The sequence below is a fragment of the Hippocampus zosterae genome, chromosome 2 (genome assembly GCF_025434085.1).
Source record: "Hippocampus zosterae strain Florida chromosome 2, ASM2543408v3, whole genome shotgun sequence".
Lineage (NCBI taxonomy): Eukaryota > Metazoa > Chordata > Actinopteri > Syngnathiformes > Syngnathidae > Hippocampus > Hippocampus zosterae.
Genome location: NC_067452.1, coordinates 1114431 through 1140874, shown reverse-complemented (window position 1 = coordinate 1140874; position 26444 = coordinate 1114431). Strand labels below are relative to the sequence as shown.

Here is a 26444-nt window from a genome sequence, read left to right as displayed (position 1 = left end):
TGTGTGATCAAATTAATGCTCATTTAGGCTTCAGGAGGTCAACCTAAACTAAATACATGTTGAAATGTGTGCATAAGTCCTTTGATTTAGGCGTGAAACTCATTTTGAGATTTTATTGCTTTAAATGCACTTTCAGGCCTAGTTGAGCACGTTTTGTGACTTTGAATGTACCTTCATAGGAATGAGTTGTATAGACAAAATAATGCTCATTTAGGCTTCAGAATGTCAACCTGAACTAAATACATCTTGACATGTGTGTATAAGTCCTTTGGTTTAGGCGTGACACTCAATTTGAGTTTTTATTGCTTTAAATGCATTTTCAGGCCGAGTAGAGCACGTTTTTTTACTTTGAATGTATCTTCATAGGAATGAGTTGTGTAGTCAAATTAATGCTCATTTAGGCTTCAGGAGGTCAACCTGAACTAAATACATGTTGAAATGTGTGCATAAGTCCTTTGGTTTAGGCGTGACACTCATTTTGAGTTTTTATTGCTTTAAATGCATTTTCAGGCCGAGTAGAGCACGTTTCTGAGTTTGAATGTATCTTCATAGGAATGAGTTGTGTGATCAAATTAATGCTCATTTAGGCTTCAGAATGTTAACCTGAACTAAATACATGTTGAAATGTGTGCATAAGTCCTTTGGTTTAGGCGTGACACTCATTTTGAGTTTTTATTGCTTTAAATGCACTTTCAGGCCTAGTTGAGCACGTTTTGTGACTTTGAATGTACCTTCATAGGAATGAGTTGTGTAGTCAAATTAATGCTCATTTAGGCTTCAGGAGGTCAACCTGAACTAAATACATGTTGAAATGTGTGCATACGTCCTTTGGTTTAGGCGTGACACTCATTTTCAGTTTTTATTGCTTTAAATGCACTTTCAGTTCGAGTTGAGCCCGTTTTTTTATTTTGAATGTATCTTCATAGGAATAAGTTGTGTAGTCAAATTAATGCTCATTTAGGCTTCAGGAGGTCACCCTGAACTAAATACATGTTGAAATGTGTGCATAAGTCCTTTGGTTTAGGCGTGACACTCATTTTCAGTTTTTATTGCTTTAAATGCACTTTCAGGCCTAGTTGAGCACGTTTTGTGACTTTGAATGTACCTTTATAGGAATGAGTTGTGTAGTCAAATTAATGCTCATTTAGGCTTCAGGAGGTCAACCTGAACTAAATACATGTTGAAATGTGTGCATAAGTCCTTTGGTTTAGACGTGACACTCATTTTCAGTTTTTATTGCTTTAAATGCACTTTCAGTCCGAGTTGAGCCGTTTTTTTACTTTGAATGTATCTTCATAGGAATAAGTTGTGTAGTCAAATTAATGCTCATTTAGGCTTCAGAATGTCAACCTGAACTAAATACATGTTGAAATGTATGCATAAGTCCTTTGGTTTAGGCGTGACACTCATTTTGAGTTTTTATTGCTTTAAATGCACTTTCAGGCCTAGTTGAGCACGTTTTGTGACTTTGAATGTACCTTCATAGGAATGAGTTGTGTAGTCAAATTAATGCTCATTTAGGCTTCAGGAGGTCAACCTGAACTAAATACATGTTGAAATGTGTGCATAAGTCCTTTGGTTTAGGCGTGACACTCATTTTCAGTTTTTATTGCTTTAAATGCACTTTCAGTCCGAGTTGAGCCCGTTTTTTTACTTTGAATGTATCTTCATAGGAATAAGTTGTGTAGTCAAATTAATGCTCATTTAGGCTTCAGGAGGTCAACCTGAACTAAATACATGTTGAAATGTGTGCATAAGTCCTTTGGTTTAGGCGTGACACTCATTTTCAGTTTTTATTGCTTTAAATGCACTTTCAGTCCGAGTTGAGCCCGTTTTTTTACTGTGAATGTATCTTCATAGGAATAAGTTGTGTAGTCAAATTAATGCTCATTTAGGCTTCAGAATGTCAACCTGAACTAAATACATGTTGAAATGTGTGCATAAGTCCTTTGGTTTAGGCGTGACACTCATTTTCAGTTTTTATTGCTTTAAATGCACTTTCAGGCCTAGTTGAGCACGTTTTGTGACTTTGAATGTACCTTCATAGGAATGAGTTGTGTAGTCAAATTAATGCTCATTTAGGCTTCAGGAGGTCAACCTGAACTAAATACATGTTGAAATGTGTGCATAAGTCCTTTGGTTTAGGCGTGACACTCATTTTCAGTTTTTATTGCTTTAAATGCACTTTCAGTCCGAGTTGAGCCCGTTTTTTTACTTTGAATGTTCCTTCATAGGAATAAGTTGTGTAGTCAAATTAATGCTCATTTAGGCTTCAGGAGGTCAACCTGAACTAAATACATGTTGAAATGTGTGCATAAGTCCTTGGGTTTAGGCGTGACACTCATTTTCAGTTTTTATTGCTTTAAATGCACTTTCAGTCCGAGTTGAGCCCGTTTTTTTACTTTGAATGTATCTTCATAGGAATAAGTTGTGTAGTCAAATTAATGCTCATTTAGGCTTCAGAATGTCAACCTGAACTAAATACATGTTGAAATGTGTGCATAAGTCCTTTGGTTTAGGCGTGTGTTAAGGAATTATTCCGCTAGAAGTAGTAGTAGAACATTGTTGAATTTCATCTTGGTATGAGAACTATTGACACTAGTCTCTCTCCTGAACATCTGCTGAAGTAGTTAAAACAAAGGATGTACTTTGAAGTTTAGAGCCCATCTCCCTTTGGGTAATTAACAGCCCCCCGAGGGTTTTTATTGCCTCCACTTCCTCATAAAAGTCCCTGAAGGCTCTCAAGTGCCCTCAAAGAGGAACCCTAATCTCAAGATCTGTGACCAGCAGCAGTGGTCTATACTATGTCATCATATCAAAATCGAACTTTGCTTGATCTTCCTTATTTCTGCTTTTTACTTGGTTATGGTGTTGTTCCTTCCTGTTGGTTGTGTTTGTTCAGACACTGAAAGAAACAATGTACAAATGCGGTTGAAGGTATATACTGCTCAAAGTTATTACAATCAACTTTAGTGCCCTCGGCCCCCACCACTTCTGGGGCCCCCCTCCGCGGGACATGTTTTAGAGGAGCTGTTATCTCCGGTATCTTTGTTCCTGCCATCGCACCAAATGGGGGGTAGTGGTGGTCTGGTCTCACCTCACCGCTCCTGGCTTCCTCCGGCCACACCGGGTCAGATGACATGTTACTTTCTTTGTTTCGGGATTTGCATGGGAGGCGTACCTCCCCTCCTCTCATTATCATATTGTCTCTATATAATCTCATGAATGTGTTTCTTCGGGGCTTCCTGATGAAATCAGAGACTCACAGGAGCCCGAATCGATTCGTGTTGCGTTGCGATAAACTGAAGAAAAGACTACGTGGTGTTGGGTCTTCTTCCACCTTATAGAGAGATAAAAGAATCTGTAACCAAGGAAGGGCCAAGAGCAAATTGACAGCTCCCATTCCTCAACAAATGGCGTCACGAACAGGATCTCTCTGGAAAAAGACCGACACCGGTTTCAGGACCTTCAGACTCAGGCAGTAACCAAGGAGCGCTCCACTATAACCAGGTAAGACACACCTGTTCCTGTTATTACGGGCAAAGTGTCAAGATTCGGCTTATGTCCAATAAGGACCGATCAAATCAAACTGCTCTGAACCTGAATGTGTTGAACCAAGTATAGTGATTGGGTCTTGTAGGTGGCAAATAACAAATTGATAATGAGTTTGTAGGCAATTAAAAAAAAATAGTGGTTAATTGCTAAGGCAGGTCCAGGTAATTTTTATTATTCTGGATGCTGATAAATTGTAGGACTGACGAATGGAGATCGCGGTCTGAGTTCGAAGGCATTTAAAAAATTAGTGGTTAATTGCTGAGGCAGGTCCAGGTAATTTTTATTATTCTGGATGCTGATAAATTGTAGGACTGACGAATGGAGATCGCGGTCTGAGTTCGTAGGTATTTGAAAAATTAGTGGTTAATTGCTGAGGCAGGTCCAGGTAATTTTTATTATTCTGGATGCTGATAAATTGTAGGACTGACGACTGGAGATCGCGGTCTGAGTAGGCAGCTGAGCAAAGACGATACTGAGTTCGTAGGTATTTGAAAAATTAGTGGTTAATTGCTGAGGCAGGTCCAGGTAATTTTTATTATTCTGGATGCTGATAAATTGTAGGACTGACGACTGGAGATCGCGGTCTGAGTAGACAGCTGAGCAAAGACGATACTGAGTTCGTAGGTATTTAAAAAATTAGTGGTTAATTGCTGAGGCAGGTCCAGGTAATTTTTATTATTCTGGATGCTGATAAATTGTAGGACTGACGAATGGAGATCGCGGTCTGAGTTCAAAGGCATTTAAAAAATTAGTGGTTAATTGCTGAGGCAGGTCCAGGTAATTTTTATTATTCTGGATGCTGATAAATTGTAGGACTGACGAATGGAGATCGCGGTCTGAGTTCATAGGCAATTAAAAAATTAGTGGTTAATTGCTGAGGCAAGTCCAGGTAATTTTTATTATTCTGGATGCTGATAAATTGTAGGACTGACGAATGGAGATCGCGGTCTGAGTTCATAGGCATTTAAAAAATTAGTGGTTAATTGCTGAGGCAGGTCCAGGTAATTTTTATTATTCTGGATGCTGATAAATTGTAGGACTGACGAATGGAGATCGCGGTCTGAGTTCATAGGCATTTAAAAAATTAGTGGTTAATTGCTGAGGCAGGTCCAGGTAATTTTTATTATTCTGGATGCTGATAAATTGTAGGACTGACGAATGGAGATCGCAGTCTGAGTAAACAGCTGTATATTTAGGGCAAGTTAGGGACAGCTCCATTGTTACAATTGGAGAATTACGTGACGTCACACGGTCCATAAGGGAGTATATTGGACGGCGAGTATGATAAAAACATGGTGAACTGTAAGGTGGACGGAACGCCTGAAGGCAAGAAAACGGTTGAAATACCGTCTGGTGGTAAGTAGGAAAGAAAGGAAGGCGAATGCATTGCGCAGAGAGAGAAAAGGGCGAATGCACTGCGCAGAGGGGTAAGTAAAGCGAGAAAATAAGGTCCTAAGAATAAATTGTAAGAATAAGACAATAGTTTGAAATATAAAAAGAAAAAACTAAGTGTATTCAATTCGAGCTATAATAATAATATAATAATAATAATAATACATTTTATTTGTGGGGTCTTCCTAGGAACTCGAGGACACCTTACAACAAGCAGTTAAAATCACGAATACAATATTAAGATCAACGTCAAATAAAATAAGAAAAAAATACAACAACAGAAATAATAATGGCTTTATGGTCCGAGCGAATAGGCTTGTCCAAACAGATGTGTTTTGAGGCGGAATTTAAAATGTGGATGAGGTCAGATAGGTATGGAGGGGCTAGATTATGGATGGCTTTGAATGTGAGGAGTGAGAAAAGAGCGGAGCCGGTGGATGTTTCTAAGATGATAATATGATGTGGTTGATATGCGAGGGGACAAGAGAGGGTCAAGTTGACAAGTAGAGGTTCTTCTATATATTGCATTTCATGGGCAGTTTGACCACTGCCTTCGACATTGGAAAAAGAAAAAAATATATAACCAAAGTGACTCGACAAAGTTATGATAAACAAGGCAGCGAGGATGCCTCCTTCACCGCATGAGGTGACGAGCGCTAAAATTATGACCTCATTACAGGCGCCGAGTGGTCACTTGTACATAGACAAGGCAGAAGAAATTGGAGCGGAAGGTCAATCTGCAGGCAGAGAGACCTGAGCTCACCACACACACGAAAACGTGTCTATATTCATCACAATCGCAGACACTGTTGTGAGGGTTACAGATATTGAGTGAATTAAAAAAAAAAAAAATTTATAAACGTCTTAACAGAGGGGCACTTTAATCATTGTGTAGGCTCCACAGGCAAGTCTGTAAGCACAAACCTACAGGAAGGGGGGTAAGGCATACTGGCCATTTGACTGGCCCCCACCTGAATCCCTTGTGTGCCAAGCTTCCCCCTGATCTGCCCAGGGTGGTTCATAAACGATTGGTAAAAGTAGAAAATGTATGCAAATTACACAGGATAATGAGAGCATGAGTGTTTGGGATGCAACCACTTTTGTAACTAAGGAGACTGAATTGACGAGGCAAATGTTGCTGGATTTGCCTAAAATTGACTATGACATACAGTTGTGGGCGATAGACTGGCTTAAGAGTAAGTATTTACCCAAAGAGATTATGGACCTTTTAGAGGGAATAGTCTCTTGCAAATTGACTAGGTTGAATGATAGAAAATCAGACGCGCTGAGTTCCATTTATCCAACAACATTGGGTCCTTCACAACAACTGGCGTTTGAATTACTATCTGAGGTACACCCAATGACTTATTTGGTTAATTGTATGGATGCTTGGGTGACTGTCACAGGACAGGACCCCAATAGTCATCCATTGAATCAGGCTTTGTTCAGGCAAGCAGTGCTGGGGGGTTGTCCGTCTGATGTGCAGAAAATGATGACTAACTCTCCCACTCTCCCCACTTCAGATGACGTGAATTGGCGAACTCATTTCCTATATTATGTGCAGCAATCTCGAATGAGAGCCGAGGAAGAGACTGAGAAAACATCCGAGCTACAGAACAACTTTTTGAATCCACAAATACAAGAGGCTAAGAGAGCCTCCAGTAATGCATGCAAAAAAGAGAAACTTGGGAGAACTAATCAAATGTCAATCAGTGTCTCTCAACAGGCTCCACCACGGCTGATCACACCCACACCGCAGCTCCAAGCCACACCTCAACATTACGGCCTGCCCACAAGGCAGGGCCCAGACGCATGGCTGGGGGGAGGTCTGAGACGGGAAGGTGGGCGTGGACGAGGAAGTCACGGGAGCCAAGCTGGCTGTTTCATTTGTGGTGATGTGAATCATCGGACAAGGAAATGCCCGCACCGCCGGCACCCACCTGTTCATCAATCAGGCTATGATCAACAAGCTCTGACTCCTCCTCCGCAAAACCAACAACAATGACAGGATACTGCACCTCCAAATGGACAATACCCATCTGCTCCATGGGTACTCGAATCCCCAACAATAGGGATCACTGCTGGCCTCACTGAAAGACTGTCATGAACTTGAACATGCTGGACTACGCTCGCTCCCAATGCAGGCTGATACAAGACTGACTATTGCTAAAGTCAGCCGATGACCCACCACTGAACTCTGTCTTCCAACAGTATCGGCTTTGGTCTCCTTAGACTTCCTCCATATGACCTTACCATCCGCTGATCGGTCCTTCCCACTGCACAATGCTTTTGACAAGCTAGAGAATGAAATTTATCGCATGGCCTGGTTGGGTGAAACACAAGGCAATTTGTTTAATGTTCCCTCCTCCTCAATTATTGTAGGTCCTGAAGGGTGTGGCAGCCAGAGTGGACCTGTCAGAGGATCTCATCTCATTGACTGGTATCTAGGCCTGACATGGCCGCGCCGCTCATACTTTTTGCCGTCTACTCAAATATCCAAAAATTCTCATTCATACACCTTTTTTGTAATCGATTTAGCTAAGGTTTTTTCCATATACCGCTTTCAGAATCGTATAGGGAATTTTCTCATTCTCTCACCTTGGAGTTAAATTTTACTACACTCGGTTGCCCCACGTATTCGATTTTGTCTTCTGGAATTTTTATTCAAGTGCTTAAACACCTAATCTACTCTTTCCGACCTACGGATGGCGTTGTACATATTCGGCATGGTAATGTTCTTATCGATGCATCATCTAAGATTTGCTGTTTGGAAGCCGCAAGGTGGCTCCTTTGACGTTTGGCTTTTTGCGGTTTCAAACTATCGCATGTGAAAATTACAATGCGCACTGCCTTTATATTTTTGGGGAGACTGAACACATCAGAAGGTACAGCGATGCCGGTTTCTTTTGTGCGGCCTGGTCTAGCTGATTTACTTAGATGTTTCTGAAAAAGAAGGTTCTGTTTCTGTAGTTCTTTTTCAGAAAAGAGAGGGGAACGTGAATGGCAGGAACGTGAACAACAGGGAAGTAAAAGACTAATTTTGATTAATTTTGACATACGTCAGCAGGCAATTGGACCCAATTGAACAAAAACATTCAGCGTGCATCAGATATGCGGCAGCATGAGACAAATGTTTACAATAAAAATTTAAAAAACTGCCACAGGAACATCGATTCAACATAGTGAAGAAGAAACAAAGAAACAAAAAACTTAGAGAGGCTCTGCTAAAACCAAAAGAAGTAGTTATTAAATGCAGGGCACATATTAGAAGGACTTTCCCACGTAAAAGACAAAATGAAAAAAAATGACAAAGCAGACTAGATGACTAAGGAGACAGTAGAAGACGACTTGATCTTTAGTGATGGAAGTGGAATCAAAAATGGGAAATTGTATGTTTTCCAAACTAACAACCTTATTTCTGACCAAGAGAGGGTATCCCGGAGGAGAAGAACTAACCGGGTGGCCAGGGATGAGACTGGTTTGTATCGGCATGAAATTGATGGACGTCCAGTCCTGTTGGCAACTAAATTGAAGACTCCAATTCGGGAGGCATGGGGTTTTTTATCTGCAATTCAAGGTAAGCTCGAACCAACGTATCAGAGGCTTATATCAAAAACTCAGATGGTGATGACCTGAGAGAAATCGGATTGGGATGAGGCGCTACCACTTGCGCTTTCACCATGAGGTCCACCGTTAAGTCCACCACGGGTCTCACACCTTTTAGGATGGGACGTGACCAGGAGTTCCCCGCTCCATGGCAATCCATGGACCCGGGGGCTCTTCAACAAACGATTCGCCATGAAGCAGACAAGGAGTCATTGAGTGTTCTCGTCTCCTATTTTCAGGAGCGGACGAGACTCCTGGGTGACCACCCCGAGACCACAGACGTATCCCGAGCATGTGTATCTGGGGGTCCTACAGCGGAAGGGGCACCAGCCGAGATGAATGGGACCACGCAGAGTGACAGAAAGGACCCATCATGCTGTCTACCGAGAAGGAATGCGTCAGCCCCAAGAAGCGTCTCCAACTTCAAAGTGACATTCGCAAGGACGACTGGACGTGATACCAAGACAAAGTTCTCAGGGGGCCCAGAACTAATAACATATCTTCCTGATTATACTGGTTATTTTGGTCTCTATTTCTCTACTAATGTGGGCACTGGTGGCAGGCTTCGCTGAAGTGCTTTGCACAAGACAGAATTGGTTGTTCCGCTTTGACGACGGAGTTTGACACCGAAGTTTTGTGAACACAATATTAATTGTGATCAAGAGAGGGATTGTTAAGGAATTATTCCGCTAGAAGTAGTAGTAGAACATTGTTGAATTTCATCTTGGTATGAGAACTATTGACACTAGTCTCTCTCCTGAACATCTGCTGAAGTAGTTAAAACAAAGGATGTACTTTGAAGTTTAGAGCCCATCTCCCTTTGGGTAATTAACAGCCCCCCGAGGGTTTTTATTGCCTCCACTTCCTCATAAAAGTCCCTGAAGGCTCTCAAGTGCCCTCAAAGAGGAACCCTAATCTCAAGATCTGTGACCAGCAGCAGTGGTCTATACTATGTCATCATATCAAAATCGAACTTTGCTTGATCTTCCTTATTTCTGCTTTTTACTTGGTTATGGTGTTGTTCCTTCCTGTTGGTTGTGTTTGTTCAGACACTGAAAGAAACAATGTACAAATGCGGTTGAAGGTATATACTGCTCAAAGTTATTACAATCAACTTTAGTGCCCTCGGCCCCCACCACTTCTGGGGCCCCCCTCCGCGGGACATGTTTTAGAGGAGCTGTTATCTCCGGTATCTTTGTTCCTGCCATCGCACCAAATGGGGGGTAGTGGTGGTCTGGTCTCACCTCACCGCTCCTGGCTTCCTCCGGCCACACCGGGTCAGATGACATGTTACTTTCTTTGTTTCGGGATTTGCATGGGAGGCGTACCTCCCCTCCTCTCATTATCATATTGTCTCTATATAATCTCATGAATGTGTTTCTTCGGGGCTTCCTGATGAAATCAGAGACTCACAGGAGCCCGAATCGATTCGTGTTGCGTTGCGATAAACTGAAGAAAAGACTACGTGGTGTTGGGTCTTCTTCCACCTTATAGAGAGATAAAAGAATCTGTAACCAAGGAAGGGCCAAGAGCAAATTGACAGCTCCCATTCCTCAACAGCGTGACACTCATTTTCAGTTTTTATTGCTTTAAATGCACTTTTAGGCCTAGTTGAGCACGTTTTGTGACTTTGAATGTACCTTCATAGGAATGAGTTGTGTAGTCAAATTAATGCTCATTTAGGCTTCAGGAGGTCAACCTGAACTAAATACATGTTGAAATGTGTGCATAAGTCCTTTGGTTTAGGCGTGACACTCATTTTCAGTTTTTATTGCTTTAAATGCACTTTCAGTCCGAGTTGAGCCCGTTTTTTTACTTTGAATGTATCTTCATAGGAATAAGTTGTGTAGTCAAATTAATGCTCATTTAGGCTTCAGGAGGTCAACCTGAACTAAATACATATTGAAATGTGTGCATAAGTCCTTTGGTTTAGGCGTGACACTCATTTTCAGTTTTTATTGCTTTAAATGCACTTTCAGTCCGAGTTGAGCCGTTTTTTTACTGTGAATGTATCTTCATAGGAATAAGTTGTGTAGTCAAATTAATGCTCATTTAGGCTTCAGAATGTCAACCTGAACTAAATACATGTTGAAATGTGTGCATAAGTCCTTTGGTTTAGGCGTGACACTCATTTTCAGTTTTTATTGCTTTAAATGCACTTTCAGTCCGAGTTGAGCCCGTTTTTTTACTTTGAATGTATCTTCATAGGAATAAGTTGTGTAGTCAAATTAATGCTCATTTAGGCTTCAGGAGGTCAACCTGAACTAAATACATGTTGAAATGTGTGCATAAGTCCTTTGGTTTAGGCGTGACACTCATTTTCAGTTTTTATTGCTTTAAATGCACTTTCAGGCCTAGTTGAGCACGTTTTGTGACTTTGAATGTACCTTCATAGGAATGAGTTGTGTAGTCAAATTAATGCTCATTTAGGCTTCAGGAGGTCAACCTGAACTAAATACATGTTGAAATGTGTGCATAAGTCCTTTGGTTTAGGCGTGACACTCATTTTCAGTTTTTATTGCTTTAAATGCACTTTCAGTCCGAGTTGAGCCGTTTTTTTACTTTGAATGTATCTTCATAGGAATAAGTTGTGTAGTCAAATTAATGCTCATTTAGGCTTCAGAATGTCAACCTGAACTAAATACATGTTGAAATGTGTGCATAAGTCCTTTGGTTTAGGCGTGACACTCATTTTCAGTTTTTATTGCTTTAAATGCACTTTCAGGCCTAGTTGAGCACGTTTTGTGACTTTGAATGTACCTTCATAGGAATGAGTTGTGTAGTCAAATTAATGCTCATTTAGGCTTCAGGAGGTCAACCTGAACTAAATACATGTTGAAATGTGTGCATAAGTCCTTTGGTTTAGGCGTGACACTCATTTTCAGTTTTTATTGCTTTAAATGCACTTTCAGTCCGAGTTGAGCCGTTTTTTTACTTTGAATGTATCTTCATAGGAATAAGTTGTGTAGTCAAATTAATGCTCATTTAGGCTTCAGAATGTCAACCTGAACTAAATACATGTTGAAATGTGTGCATAAGTCCTTTGGTTTAGGCGTGACACTCATTTTCAGTTTTTATTGCTTTAAATGCATTTTCAGGCCGAGTAGAGCACGTTTTTTTACTTTGAATGTATCTTCATAGGAATGAGTTGTGTGATCAAATTAATGCTCATTTAGGCTTCAGAATGTCAACCTGAACTAAATACATGTTGAAATGTGCGCATAAGTCCTTTGGTTTAGGCGTGACACTCATTTTGAGTTTTTATTGCTTTAAATGCACTTTCAGGCCTAGTTGAGCACGTTTTGTGACTTTTAATGTACCTTCATAGGAATGAGTTGTGTAGTCAAATTATACTCATTTAGGCTTCAGGAGGTCAACCTGAACTAAATACATGTTGAAATGTGTGCATAAGTCCTTTGGTTTAGGCGTGACACTCATTTTCAGTTTTTATTGCTTTAAATGCACTTTCAGGCCTAGTTGAGCACGTTTTGTGACTTTGAATGTACCTTCATAGGAATGAGTTGTGTAGTCAAATTAATGCTCATTTAGGCTTCAGGAGGTCAACCTGAACTAAATACATGTTGAAATGTGTGCATAAGTCCTTTGGTTTAGGCGTGACACTCATTTTCAGTTTTAATTGCTTTAAATGCACTTTCAGTCCGAGTTGAGCCGTTTTTTTACTTTGAATGTATCTTCATAGGAATAAGTTGTGTAGTCAAATTAATGCTCATTTAGGCTTCAGAATGTAAACCTGAACTAAATACATGTTGAAATGTGTGCATAAGTCCTTTGGTTTAGGCGTGACACTCATTTTCAGTTTTTATTGCTTTAAATGCACTTTCAGGCCTAGTTGAGCACGTTTTGTGACTTTGAATGTACCTTCATAGGAATGAGTTGTGTAGTCAAATTAATGCTCATTTAGGCTTCAGGAGGTCAACCTGAACTAAATACATGTTGAAATGTGTGCATAAGTCCTTTGGTTTAGGCGTGACACTCATTTTCAGTTTTTATTGCTTTAAATGCACTTTCAGTCCGAGTTGAGCCCGTTTTTTTACTTTGAATGTATCTTCATAGGAATAAGTTGTGGAGTCAAATTAATGCTCATTTAGGCTTCAGGAGGTCAACCTGAACTAAATACATGTTGAAATGTGTGCATAAGTCCTTTGGTATAGGCGTGACACTCATTTTCAGTTTTTATTGCTTTAAATGCACTTTCAGGCCGAGTTGAGCACGTTTTGTGACTTTGAATGTACCTTCATAGGAATGAGTTGTGTAGTCAAATTAATGCTCATTTAGGCTTCAGGAGGTCAACCTGAACTAAATACATGTTGAAATGTGTGCATAAGTCCTTTGGTTTAGGCGTGACACTCATTTTCAGTTTTTATTGCTTTAAATGCACTTTCAGTCCGAGTTGAGCCGTTTTTTTACTTTGAATGTATCTTCATAGGAATAAATTGTGTAGTCAAATTAATGCTCATTTAGGCTTCAGAATGTCAACCTGAACTAAATACATGTTGAAATGTGTGCATAAGTCCTTTGGTTTAGGCGTGACACTCATTTTCAGTTTTTATTGCTTTAAATGCACTTTCAGGCCTAGTTGAGCACGTTTTGTGACTTTGAATGTACCTTCATAGGAATGAGTTGTGTAGTCAAATTAATGCTCATTTAGGCTTCAGGAGGTCAACCTGAACTAAATACATGTTGAAATGTGTGCATAAGTCCTTTGGTTTAGGCGTGACACTCATTTTCAGTTTTTATTGCTTTAAATGCACTTTCAGTCCGAGTTGAGCCCGTTTTTTTACTTTGAATGTATCTTCATAGGAATAAGTTGTGTAGTCAAATTAATGCTCATTTAGGCTTCAGGAGGTCAACCTGAACTAAATACATGTTGAAATGTGTGCATAAGGCCTTTGGTTTAGGCGTGACACTCATTTTGAGTTTTTATTGCTTTAAATGCACTTTCAGGCCTAGTTGAGCACGTTTTGTGACTTTGAATGTACCTTCATAGGAATGAGTTGTGTAGTCAAATTAATGCTCATTTAGGCTTCAGGAGGTCAACCTGAACTAAATAAATGTTGAAATGTGTGCATAAGTCATTTGGTCTAGGCGTGACACTCATTATGAACCATTGATGAAAATAAGTTTTATTTTTAAAAAAGCCAAAAAATGTGAAAGGGACGAAATTACAAATGTCCTGTGTGTTTCACATAGAGTACATACAGGCCAGCGATCCCGCTCCCTCTCTTTCTCTGTGACACACACGCTTCCGAGAGCGCCAGCACGCAGCAAGCACACACACAAACGCACGCACACACACTCACACAAACGTACGCACAGACGAGCACGTATCGTAAACAACACACCAACGATGATTTAGATCAAAGAAACACTCACACATGTATGGGCACACGATCACGCGCGCGCAAACACACACACAATCTCATGAGAGGCACACACATCCGCACACGCTACGCATGTAAACAACATTTGGACACTGATTGAAGATCAAAGACTAACCCACGTGGAAGACTGAAAGATGCACAGCCAATCACCTAGGCTTTGCATCTTTTCACCTCCCCCTGCTCTCACACCACGTGGGCTAGATCCACTCGGGCTGTCATTGGTGGACGTCGTCGGTGTCAGAACAAATCAAGTGCAAGCAAAAGTTAAAACCTCTGAGTAATTCGTCATTTTTATCCGAATACAGTACTTTTTTTGGGGGGGGGGGGGTGCGCACAACACACACACGCACGCACCCACACAAACACACACAAACACAAGCACACACTTACACACTCTCACACACGCACGCACACATACACTAGCAGGCATCGGAAACAACACTTTAGACGTTGAAATGTGTGCAGACGTCCTTTGGTTTAGGCATGACACTCAATTTTAGTTTTTATTGATTCAAATGCATTTTCAGACAGAGCAGGGCACTTACTGACTTTGAATGTATCTTCATGGGAATGAGTTGTGTGATCAAATTAATGCTCATTTAGGCTTCAGGAGGTCAACCTAAACTAAATACATGTTGAAATGTGTGCATAAGTCCTTTGATTTAGGCGTGAAACTCATTTTGAGATTTTATTGCTTTAAATGCACTTTCAGGCCTAGTTGAGCCCGTTTTTTTACTTTGAATGTACCTTCATAGGAATGAGTTGTGTAGTCAAATTAATGCTCATTTAGGCTTCAGAATGTCAACCTGAACTAAATACATGTTGAAATGTGTGCATAAGTCCTTTGGTTTAGGCGTGACACTCATTTTGAGTTTTTATTGCTTTAAATGCACTTTCAGGCCTAGTTGAGCACGTTTTGTGACTTTGAATGTACCTTCATAGGAATGAGTTGTGTAGTCAAATTAATGCTCATTTAGGCTTCAGGAGGTCAACCTGAACTAAATACATGTTGAAATGTGTGCATAAGTCCTTTGGTTTAGGCGTGACACTCATTTTCAGTTTTTATTGCTTTAAATGCACTTTCAGTCCGAGTTGAGCCGTTTTTTTACTTTGAATGTATCTTCATAGGAATAAGTTGTGTAGTCAAATTAATGCTCATTTAGGCTTCAGAATGTCAACCTGAACTAAATACATGTTGAAATGTGTGCATAAGTCCTTTGGTTTAGGCGTGACACTCATTTTGAGTTTTTATTGCTTTAAATGCACTTTCAGGCCTAGTTGAGCACGTTTTGTGACTTTGAATGTACCTTCATAGGAATGAGTTGTGTAGTCAAATTAATGCTCATTTAGGCTTCAGGAGGTCAACCTGAACTAAATACATGTTGAAATGTGTGCATAAGTCCTTTGGTTTAGGCGTGACACTCATTTTCAGTTTTTATTGCTTTAAATGCACTTTCAGTCCGAGTTGAGCCCGTTTTTTTACTTTGAATGTTCCTTCATAGGAATAAGTTGTGTAGTCAAATTAATGCTCATTTAGGCTTCAGGACATCAACCTGAACTAAATACATGTTGAAATGTGTGCATAAGTCCTTTGGTTTAGGCGTGACACTCATTTTCAGTTTTTATTGCTTTAAATGCACTTTCAGTCCGCGTTGAGCCCGTTTTTTTACTTTGAATGTATCTTCATAGGAATAAGTTGTGTAGTCAAATTAATGGTGATTTAGGCTTCAGGAGGTCAACCTGAACTAAATACATGTTGAAATGTGTGCATAAGTCCTTTGGTTTAGGCGTGACACTCATTTTGAGTTTTTATTGCTTTAAATGCACTTTCAGGCCTAGTTGAGCACATTTTGTGACTTTGAATGTACCTTCATAGGAATGAGTTGTGTAGTCAAATTAATGCTCATTTAGGCTTCAGGAGGTCAACCTGAACTAAATACATGTTGAAATGTGTGCATAAGTCCTTTGGTTTAGGCGTGACACTCATTTTCAGTTTTTATTGCTTTAAATGCACTTTCAGTCCGAGTTGAGCCCGTTTTTTTACTTTGAATGTATCTTCATAGGAATAAGTTGTGTAGTCAAATTAATGCTCATTTAGGCTTCAGGAGGTCAACCTGAACTAAATACATGTTGAAATGTGTGCATAAGTCCTTTGGTTTAGGCGTGACACTCATTTTCAGTTTTTATTGCTTTAAATGCACTTTCAGTCCGAGTTGAGCCCGTTTTTTTACTGTGAATGTATCTTCATAGGAATAAGTTGTGTAGTCAAATTAATGCTCATTTAGGCTTCAGAATGTCAACCTGAACTAAATACATGTTGAAATGTGTGCATAAGTCCTTTGGTTTAGGCGTGACACTCATTTTCAGTTTTTATTGCTTTAAATGCACTTTCAGGCCTAGTTGAGCACGTTTTGTGACTTTGAATGTACCTTCATAGGAATGAGTTGTGTAGTCAAATTAATGCTCATTTAGGCTTCAGGAGGTCAACCTGAACTAAATACATGTTGAAATGTGTGCATAAGTCCTTTGGTTTAGGCGTGACACTCATTTTCAGTTTTTATTGCTTTAAATGCACTTTCAGTCCGAGTTGAGCCCGTTTTTTTACTTTGAATGTTCCTTCATAGGAATAAGTTGTGTAGTCAAATTAATGCTCATTTAGGCTTCAGGAGGTCAACCTGAACTAAATACATGTTGAAATGTGTGCATAAGTCCTTTGGTTTAGGCGTGACACTCATTTTCAGTTTTTATTGCTTTAAATGCACTTTCAGTCCGAGTTGAGCCCGTTTTTTTACTTTGAATGTATCTTCATAGGAATAAGTTGTGTAGTCAAATTAATGCTCATTTAGGCTTCAGAATGTCAACCTGAACTAAATACATGTTGAAATGTGTGCATAAGTCCTTTGGTTTAGGCGTGACACTCATTTTCAGTTTTTATTGCTTTAAATGCACTTTTAGGCCTAGTTGAGCACGTTTTGTGACTTTGAATGTACCTTCATAGGAATGAGTTGTGTAGTCAAATTAATGCTCATTTAGGCTTCAGGAGGTCAACCTGAACTAAATACATGTTGAAATGTGTGCATAAGTCCTTTGGTTTAGGCGTGACACTCATTTTCAGTTTTTATTGCTTTAAATGCACTTTCAGTCCGAGTTGAGCCCGTTTTTTTACTTTGAATGTATCTTCATAGGAATAAGTTGTGTAGTCAAATTAATGCTCATTTAGGCTTCAGGAGGTCAACCTGAACTAAATACATATTGAAATGTGTGCATAAGTCCTTTGGTTTAGGCGTGACACTCATTTTCAGTTTTTATTGCTTTAAATGCACTTTCAGTCCGAGTTGAGCCGTTTTTTTACTGTGAATGTATCTTCATAGGAATAAGTTGTGTAGTCAAATTAATGCTCATTTAGGCTTCAGGAGGTCAACCTGAACTAAATACATGTTGAAATGTGTGCATAAGTCCTTTGGTTTAGGCGTGACACTCATTTTCAGTTTTTATTGCTTTAAATGCACTTTCAGTCCGAGTTGAGCCGTTTTTTTACTTTGAATGTATCTTCATAGGAATAAGTTGTGTAGTCAAATTAATGCTCATTTAGGCTTCAGAATGTCAACCTGAACTAAATACATGTTGAAATGTGTGCATAAGTCCTTTGGTTTAGGCGTGACACTCATTTTCAGTTTTTATTGCTTTAAATGCACTTTCAGGCCTAGTTGAGCACGTTTTGTGACTTTGAATGTACCTTCATAGGAATGAGTTGTGTAGTCAAATTAATGCTCATTTAGGCTTCAGGAGGTCAACCTGAACTAAATACATGTTGAAATGTGTGCATAAGTCCTTTGGTTTAGGCGTGACACTCATTTTCAGTTTTTATTGCTTTAAATGCACTTTCAGTCCGAGTTGAGCCGTTTTTTTACTTTGAATGTATCTTCATAGGAATAAGTTGTGTAGTCAAATTAATGCTCATTTAGGCTTCAGAATGTCAACCTGAACTAAATACATGTTGAAATGTGTGCATAAGTCCTTTGGTTTAGGCGTGACACTCATTTTCAGTTTTTATTGCTTTAAATGCACTTTCAGGCCTAGTTGAGCACGTTTTGTGACTTTGAATGTACCTTCATAGGAATGAGTTGTGTAGTCAAATTAATGCTCATTTAGGCTTCAGGAGGTCAACCTGAACTAAATACATGTTGAAATGTGTGCATAAGTCCTTTGGTTTAGGCGTGACACTCATTTTCAGTTTTTATTGCTTTAAATGCACTTTCAGTCCGAGTTGAGCCCGTTTTTTTACTTTGAATGTATCTTCATAGGAATAAGTTGTGTAGTCAAATTAATGCTCATTTAGGCTTCAGGAGGTCAACCTGAACTAAATACATGTTGAAATGTGTGCATAAGGCCTTTGGTTTAGGCACGACACTCATTTTGAGTTTTTATGGCTTTAAATGCATTTTCAGGCCGAGTAGAGCACGTTTTTTTACTTTGAATGTATCTTCATAGGAATAAGTTGTGTAGTCAAATTAATGCTCATTTAGGCTTCAGGACGTCAACCTCAACTAAATACATGTTGAAATGTGTGCATAAGTCCTTTGGTTTAGGCGTGACACTCATTTTCAGTTTTTATTGCTTTAAATGCACTTTCAGTCCGAGTTGAGCCCGTTTTTTTACTTTGAATGTATCTTCATAGGAATAAGTTGTGTAGTCAAATTAATGGTGATTTAGGCTTCAGGAGGTCAACCTGAACTAAATACATGTTGAAATGTGTGCATAAGTCCTTTGGTTTAGGCGTGACACTCATTTTGAGTTTTTATTGCTTTAAATGCACTTTCAGGCCTAGTTGAGCACGTTTTGTGACTTTGAATGTACCTTCATAGGAATTAGTTGTGTAGTCAAATTAATGCTCATTTAGGCTTCAGGAGGTCAACCTGAACTAAATAAATGTTGAAATGTGTGCATAAGTCATTTGGTCTAGGCGTGACACTCATTATGAACCATTGATGAAAATAAGTTTTATTTTTAAAAAAGCCAAAAAATGTGAAAGGGACGAAATTACAAATGTCCTGTGTGTTTCACATAGAGTACATACAGGCCAGCGATCCCGCTCCCTCTCTTTCTCTGTGACACACACGCTTCCGAGCGCGCCAGCACGCAGCAAGCACACACACAAACGCACGCACACACACTCACACAAACGTACGCACAGACGAGCACGTATCGTAAACAACACACCAACGATGATTTAGATCAAAGAAACACTCACACATGTATGGGCACACGATCACGCGCGCGCAAACACACACACAAACTCATGAGAGGCACACACATCCGCACACGCTACGCATGTAAACAACATTTGGACACTGATTGAAGATCAAAGACTAACCCACGTGGAAGACTGAAAGATGCACAGCCAATCACCTAGGCTTTGCATCTTTTCACCTCCCCCTGCTCTCACACCACGTGGGCTAGATCCACTCGGGCTGTCATTGGTGGACGTCGTCGGTGTCAGAACAAATCAAGTGCAAGCAAAAGTTAAAACCTCTGAGTAATTCGTCATTTTTATCCGAATACAGTACTTTTTTTTGGGGGGGGGGGGGTGCGCACAACACACACACACGCACGCACCCACACAAACACACACAAACACAAGCACACACTTACACACTCTCACACACGCACGCACACATACACTAGCAGGCATCGGAAACAACACTTTAGACGTTGAAATGTGTGCAGACGTCCTTTGGTTTAGGCATGACACTCAATTTTAGTTTTTATTGATTCAAATGCATTTTCAGACAGAGCAGGGCACTTACTGACTTTGAATGTATCTTCATGGGAATGAGTTGTGTGATCAAATTAATGCTCATTTAGGCTTCAGGAGGTCAACCTAAACTAAATACATGTTGAAATGTGTGCATAAGTCCTTTGATTTAGGCGTGAAACTCATTTTGAGATTTTATTGCTTTAAATGCACTTTCAGGCCTAGTTGAGCCCGTTTTTTTACTTTGAATGTACCTTCATAGGAATGAGTTGTGTAGTCAAATTAATGCTCATTTAGGCTTCAGGAGGTCAACCTGAACTAAATACATGTTGAAATGTGTACATAAGTCCTTTGGTTTAGGCGTGACACTCATTTTGAGTTTTTATTGCTTTAAATGCACTTTCAGGCCTAGTTGAGCACGTTTTGTGACTTTGAATGTACCTTCATAGGAATGAGTTGTGTAGTCAAATTAATGCTCATTTAGGCTTCAGGAGGTCAACCTGAACTAAATACATGTTGAAATGTGTGCATAAGTCCTTTGGTTTAGGCGTGACACTCATTTTCAGTTTTTATTGCTTTAAATGCACTTTCAGTCCGAGTTGAGCCGTTTTTTTACTTTGAATGTATCTTCATAGGAATAAGTTGTGTAGTCAAATTAATGCTCATTTAGGCTTCAGAATGTCAACCTGAACTAAATACATGTTGAAATGTGTGCATAAGTCCTTTGGTTTAGGCGTGACACTCATTTTGAGTTTTTATTGCTTTAAATGCACTTTCAGGCCTAGTTGAGCACGTTTTGTGACTTTGAATGTACCTTCATAAGAATGAGTTGTGTAGTCAAATTAATGCTCATTTAGGCTTCAGGAGGTCAACCTGAAATAAATACATGTTGAAATGTGTGCATAAGTCCTTTGGTTTAGGCGTGACACTCATTTTCAGTTTTTATTGTTTTAAATGCACTTTCAATCCGAGTTGAGCCCGTTTTTTTACTTTGAATGTTCCTTCATATGAATGAGTTGTGTAGTCAAATTAATGCTCATTTAGGCTTCAGGAGGTCAACCTGAACTAAATACATGTTGAAATGTGTGCATAAGGCCTTTGGTTTAGGCGCGACACTCATTTTGAGTTTTTATTGCTTTAAATGCATTTTCAGGCCGAGTAGAGCACGTTTTTTTACTTTGAATGTATCTTCATAGGAATAAGTTGTGTAGTCAAATTAATGCTCATTTAGGCTTCAGGACGTCAACCTGAACTAAATACATGTTGAAATGTGTGCATAAGTCCTTTGGTTTAGGCGTGACACTCATTTTCAGTTTTTATTGCTTTAAATGCACTTTCAGGCCTAGTTGAGCACGTTTTGTGACTTTGAATGTACCTTCATAGGAATGAGTTGTGTAGTCAAATTAATGCTCATTTAGGCTTCAGGAGGTCAACCTGAACTAAATACATGTTGAAATGTGTGCATAAGTCCTTTGGTTTAGGCGTGACACTCATTTTCAGTTTTTATTGCTTTAAATGCACTTTCAGTCCGAGTTGAGCCCGTTTTTTTACTTTGAATGTTCCTTCATAGGAATGAGTTGTGTAGTCAAATTAATGCTCATTTAGGCTTCAGGAGGTCAACCTGAACTAAATACATGTTGAAATGTGTGCATAAGTCCTTTGGTTTAGGCGTGACACTCATTTTGAGTTTTTATTGCTTTAAATGCACTTTCAGGCCTAGTTGAGCACGTTTTGTGACTTTGAATGTACCTTCATAGGAATGAGTTGTGTAGTCAAATTAATGCTCATTTAGGCTTCAGGAGGTCAACCTGAACTAAATACATGGATAAATGTGTGCATAAGTCCTTTGGTTTAGGCGTGACACTCATTTTCAGTTTTTATTGCTTTAAATGCACTTTCAGTCCGAGTTGAGCCCGTTTTTTTACTTTGAATGTATCTTCATAGGAATAAGTTGTGTAGTCAAATTAATGCTCATTTAGGCTTCAGGAGGTCAACCTGAACTAAATACATGTTGAAATGTGTGCATAAGTCCTTTGGTTTAGGCGTGACACTCATTTTCAGTTTTTATTGCTTTAAATGCACTTTCAGTCCGAGTTGAGCCCGTTTTTTTACTTTGAATGTTCCTTCATAGGAATAAGTTGTGTAGTCAAATTAATGCTCATTTAGGCTTCAGGAGGTCAACTTGAACTAAATACATGTTGAAATGTGTGCATAAGTCCTTTGGTTTAGGCGTGACACTCATTTTCGGTTTTTATTGCTTTAAATGCACTTTCAGTCCGAGTTGAGCCCGTTTTTTTACTTTGAATGTATCTTCATAGGAATAAGTTGTGTAGTCAAATTAATGCTCATTTAGGCTTCAGAATGTCAACCTGAACTAAATACATGTTGAAATGTGTGCATAAGTCCTTTGGTTTAGGCGTGACACTCATTTTCAGTTTTTATTGCTTTAAATGCACTTTCAGGCCTAGTTGAGCACGTTTTGTGACTTTGAATGTACCTTCATAGGAATGAGTTGTGTAGTCAAATTAATGCTCATTTAGGCTTCAGGAGGTCAACCTGAACTAAATACATGTTGAAATGTGTGCATAAGTCCTTTGGTTTAGGCGTGACACTCATTTTCAGTTTTTATTGCTTTAAATGCACTTTCAGTCCGAGTTGAGCCCGTTTTTTTACTTTGAATGTATCTTCATAGGAATAAGTTGTGTAGTCAAATTAATGCTCATTTAGGCTTCAGGAGGTCAACCTGAACTAAATACATGTTGAAATGTGTGCATAAGGCCTTTGGTTTAGGCGTGACACTCATTTTGAGTTTTTATTGCTTTAAATGCACTTTCAGGCCTAGTTGAGCACGTTTTGTGACTTTGAATGTACCTTCATAGGAATGAGTTGTGTAGTCAAATTAATGCCCATTTAGGCTTCAGGAGGTCAACCTGAACTAAATAAATGTTGAAATGTGTGCATAAGTCATTTGGTCTAGGCGTGACACTCATTATGAACCATTGATGAAAATAAGTTTTATTTTTAAAAAAGCCAAAAAAATGTGAAAGGGACGAAATTACAAATGTCCTGTGTGTTTCACATAGAGTACATACAGTTCCAGCGATCCCGCTCCCTCTCTTTCTCTGTGACACACACGCTTCCGAGAGCGCCAGCACGCAGCAAGCACACACACAAACGCACGCACACACACTCACACAAACGTACGCACAGACGAGCACGTATCGTAACCAACACACCAACGATGATTTAGATCAAAGAAACACTCACACATGTATGGGCACACGATCACGCGCGCGCAAACACACACACAAACTCATGAGAGGCACACACATCCGCACACGCTACGCATGTAAACAACATTTGGACACTGATTGAAGATCAAAGACTAACCCACGTGGAAGACTGAAAGATGCACAGCCAATCACCTAGGCTTTGCATCTTTTCACCTCCCCCTGCTCTCACACCACGTGGGCTAGATCCACTCGGGCTGTCATTGGTGGACGTCGTCGGTGTCAGAACAAATCAAGTGCAAGCAAAAGTTAAAACCTCTGAGTAATTCGTCATTTTTATCCGAATACAGTACTTTTTTTGGGGGGGGGGGTGCGCACAACACACACACGCACGCACCCACACAAACACACACAAACACAAGCACACACTTACACACTCTCACACACGCACGCACACATACACTAGCAGGCATCGGAAACAACACTTTAGACGTTGAAATGTGTGCAGACGTCCTTTGGTTTAGGCATGACACTCAATTTTAGTTTTTATTGATTCAAATGCATTTTCAGACAGAGCAGGGCACTTACTGACTTTGAATGTATCTTCATGGGAATGAGTTGTGTGATCAAATTAATGCTCATTTAGGCTTCAGGAGGTCAACCTAAACTAAATACATGTTGAAATGTGTGCATAAGTCCTTTGATTTAGGCGTGAAACTCATTTTGAGATTTTATTGCTTTAAATGCACTTTCAGGCCTAGTTGAGCCCGTTTTTTTACTTTGAATGTACCTTCATAGGAATGAGTTGTGTAGTCAAATTAATGCTCATTTAGGCTTCAGAATGTCAACCTGAACTAAATACATGTTGAAATGTGTGCATAAGTCCTTTGGTTTAGGCGTGACACTCATTTTGAGTTTTTATTGCTTTAAATGCACTTTCAGGCCTAGTTGAGCACGTTTTGTGACTTTGAATGTACCTTCATAGGAATGAGTTGTGTAGTCAAATTAATGCTCATTTAGGCTTCAGGAGGTCAACCTGAACTAAATACATGTTGAAATGTGTGCATAAGTCCTTTGGTTTAGGCGTGACACTCATTTTCAGTTTTTATTGCTTTAAATGCACTTTCAGGCCTAGTTGAGCACGTTTTGTGACTTTGAATGTACCTTCATAGGAATGAGTTGTGTAGTCAAATTAATGCTCATTTAGGCTTCAGGAGGTCAACCTGAACTAAATACATGTTGAAATGTGTGCATAAGTCCTTTGGTTTAGGCGTGACACTCATTTTCAGTTTTAATTGCTTTAAATGCACTTTCAGTCCGAGTTGAGCCCGTTTTTTTACTTTGAATGTTCCTTCATAGGAATAAGTTGTGTAGTCAAATTAATGCTCATTTAGGCTTCAGGACATCAACTTGAACTAAATACATGTTGAAATGTGTGCATAAGTCCTTTGGTTTAGGCGTGACACTCATTTTCAGTTTTTATTGCTTTAAATGCACTTTCAGTCCGCGTTGAGCCCGTTTTTTTACTTTGAATGTATCGTCATAGGAATAAGTTGTGTAGTCAAATTAATGGTGATTTAGGCTTCAGGAGGTCAACCTGAACTAAATACATGTTGAAATGTGTGCATAAGTCCTTTGGTTTAGGCGTGACACTCATTTTGAGTTTTTATTGCTTTAAATGCACTTTCAGGCCTAGTTGAGCACATTTTGTGACTTTGAATGTACCTTCATAGGAATGAGTTGTGTAGTCAAATTAATGCTCATTTAGGCTTCAGGAGGTCAACCTGAACTAAATACATGTTGAAATGTGTGCATAAGTCCTTTGGTTTAGGCGTGACACTCATTTTCAGTTTTTATTGCTTTAAATGCACTTTCAGTCCGAGTTGAGCCGTTTTTTTACTTTGAATGTATCTTCATAGGAATAAGTTGTGTAGTCAAATTAATGCTAATTTAGGCTTCAGAATGTCAACCTGAACTAAATACATGTTGAAATGTGTGCATAAGTCCTTTGGTTTAGGCGTGACACTCATTTTGAGTTTTTATTGCTTTAAATGCACTTTCAGGCCTAGTTGAGCACGTTTTGTGACTTTGAATGTACCTTCATAGGAATGAGTTGTGTAGTCAAATTAATGCTCATTTAGGCTTCAGGAGGTCAACCTGAACTAAATACATGTTGAAATGTGTGCATAAGTCCTTTGGTTTAGGCGTGACACTCATTTTCAGTTTTTATTGCTTTAAATGCACTTTCAGTCCGAGTTGAGCCCGTTTTTTTACTTTGAATGTTCCTTCATAGGAATGAGTTGTGTAGTCAAATTAATGCTCATTTAGGCTTCAGGAGGTCAACCTGAACTAAATACATGTTGAAATGTGTGCATAAGTCCTTTGGTTTAGGCGTGACACTCATTTTCAGTTTTTATTGCTTTAAATGCACTTTCAGTCCGAGTTGAGCCCGTTTTTTTACTTTGAATGTATCTTCATAGGAATAAGTTGTGTAGTCAAATTAATGCTCATTTAGGCTTCAGGAGGTCAACCTGAACTAAATACATGTTGAAATGTGTGCATAAGTCCTTTGGTTTAGGCGTGACACTCATTTTCAGTTTTTATTGCTTTAAATGCACTTTCAGTCCGAGTTGAGCACGTTTTTTTACTGTGAATGTATCTTCATAGGAATAAGTTGTGTAGTCAAATTAATGCTCATTTAGGCTTCAGAATGTCAACCTGAACTAAATACATGTTGAAATGTGTGCATAAGTCCTTTGGTTTAGGCGTGACACTCATTTTGAGTTTTTATTGCTTTAAATGCACTTTCAGGCCTAGTTGAGCACGTTTTGTGACTTTGAATGTACCTTCATAGGAATGAGTTGTGTAGTCAAATTAATGCTCATTTAGGCTTCAGGAGGTCAACCTGAACTAAATACATGTTGAAATGTGTGCATAAGTCCTTTGGTTTAGGCGTGACACTCATTTTCAGTTTTTATTGCTTTAAATGCACTTTCAGTCCGAGTTGAGCCCGTTTTTTTACTTTGAATGTATCTTCATAGGAATAAGTTGTGTAGTCAAATTAATGCTCATTTAGGCTTCGGGAGGTCAACCTGAACTAAATACATGTTGAAATGTGTGCATAAGTCCTTTGGTTTAGGCGTGACACTCATTTTCAGTTTTTATTGCTTTAAATGCACTTTCAGTCCGAGTTGAGCCCGTTTTTTTACTGTGAATGTATCTTCATAGGAATAAGTTGTGTAGTCAAATTAATGCTCAATTAGGCTTCAGAATGTCAACCTGAACTAAATACATGTTGAAATGTGTGCATAAGTCCTTTGGTTTAGGCGTGACACTCATTTTGAGTTTTTATTGCTTTAAATGCACTTTCAGGCCTAGTTGAGCACGTTTTGTGACTTTGAATGTACCTTCATAGGAATGAGTTGTGTAGTCAAATTAATGCTCATTTAGGCTTCAGGAGGTCAACCTGAACTAAATACATGTTGAAATGTGTGCATAAGTCCT

General features: G+C 39.3%; 1 long non-coding RNA gene across 2 annotated transcripts in view; it reads left to right on the top strand.

Annotated features, from left to right (window-relative positions):
• Window positions 1-3278: 3278 nt before the first annotated feature.
• The window catches only part of LOC127595658 (uncharacterized), a 57019-nt gene continuing 33853 nt past the window's right edge, over window positions 3279-26444 (top strand). The window contains exons 1-2 of one of the 2 annotated variants that reach the window (XR_007961303.1): window positions 3279-3716; window positions 4081-4179. This is a non-coding gene — a long non-coding RNA (uncharacterized LOC127595658). Of the gene's footprint in view, window positions 3829-4080; window positions 4180-26444 lie in introns of both variants that reach the window. The other variant, XR_007961302.1, reaches the window with a different exon arrangement.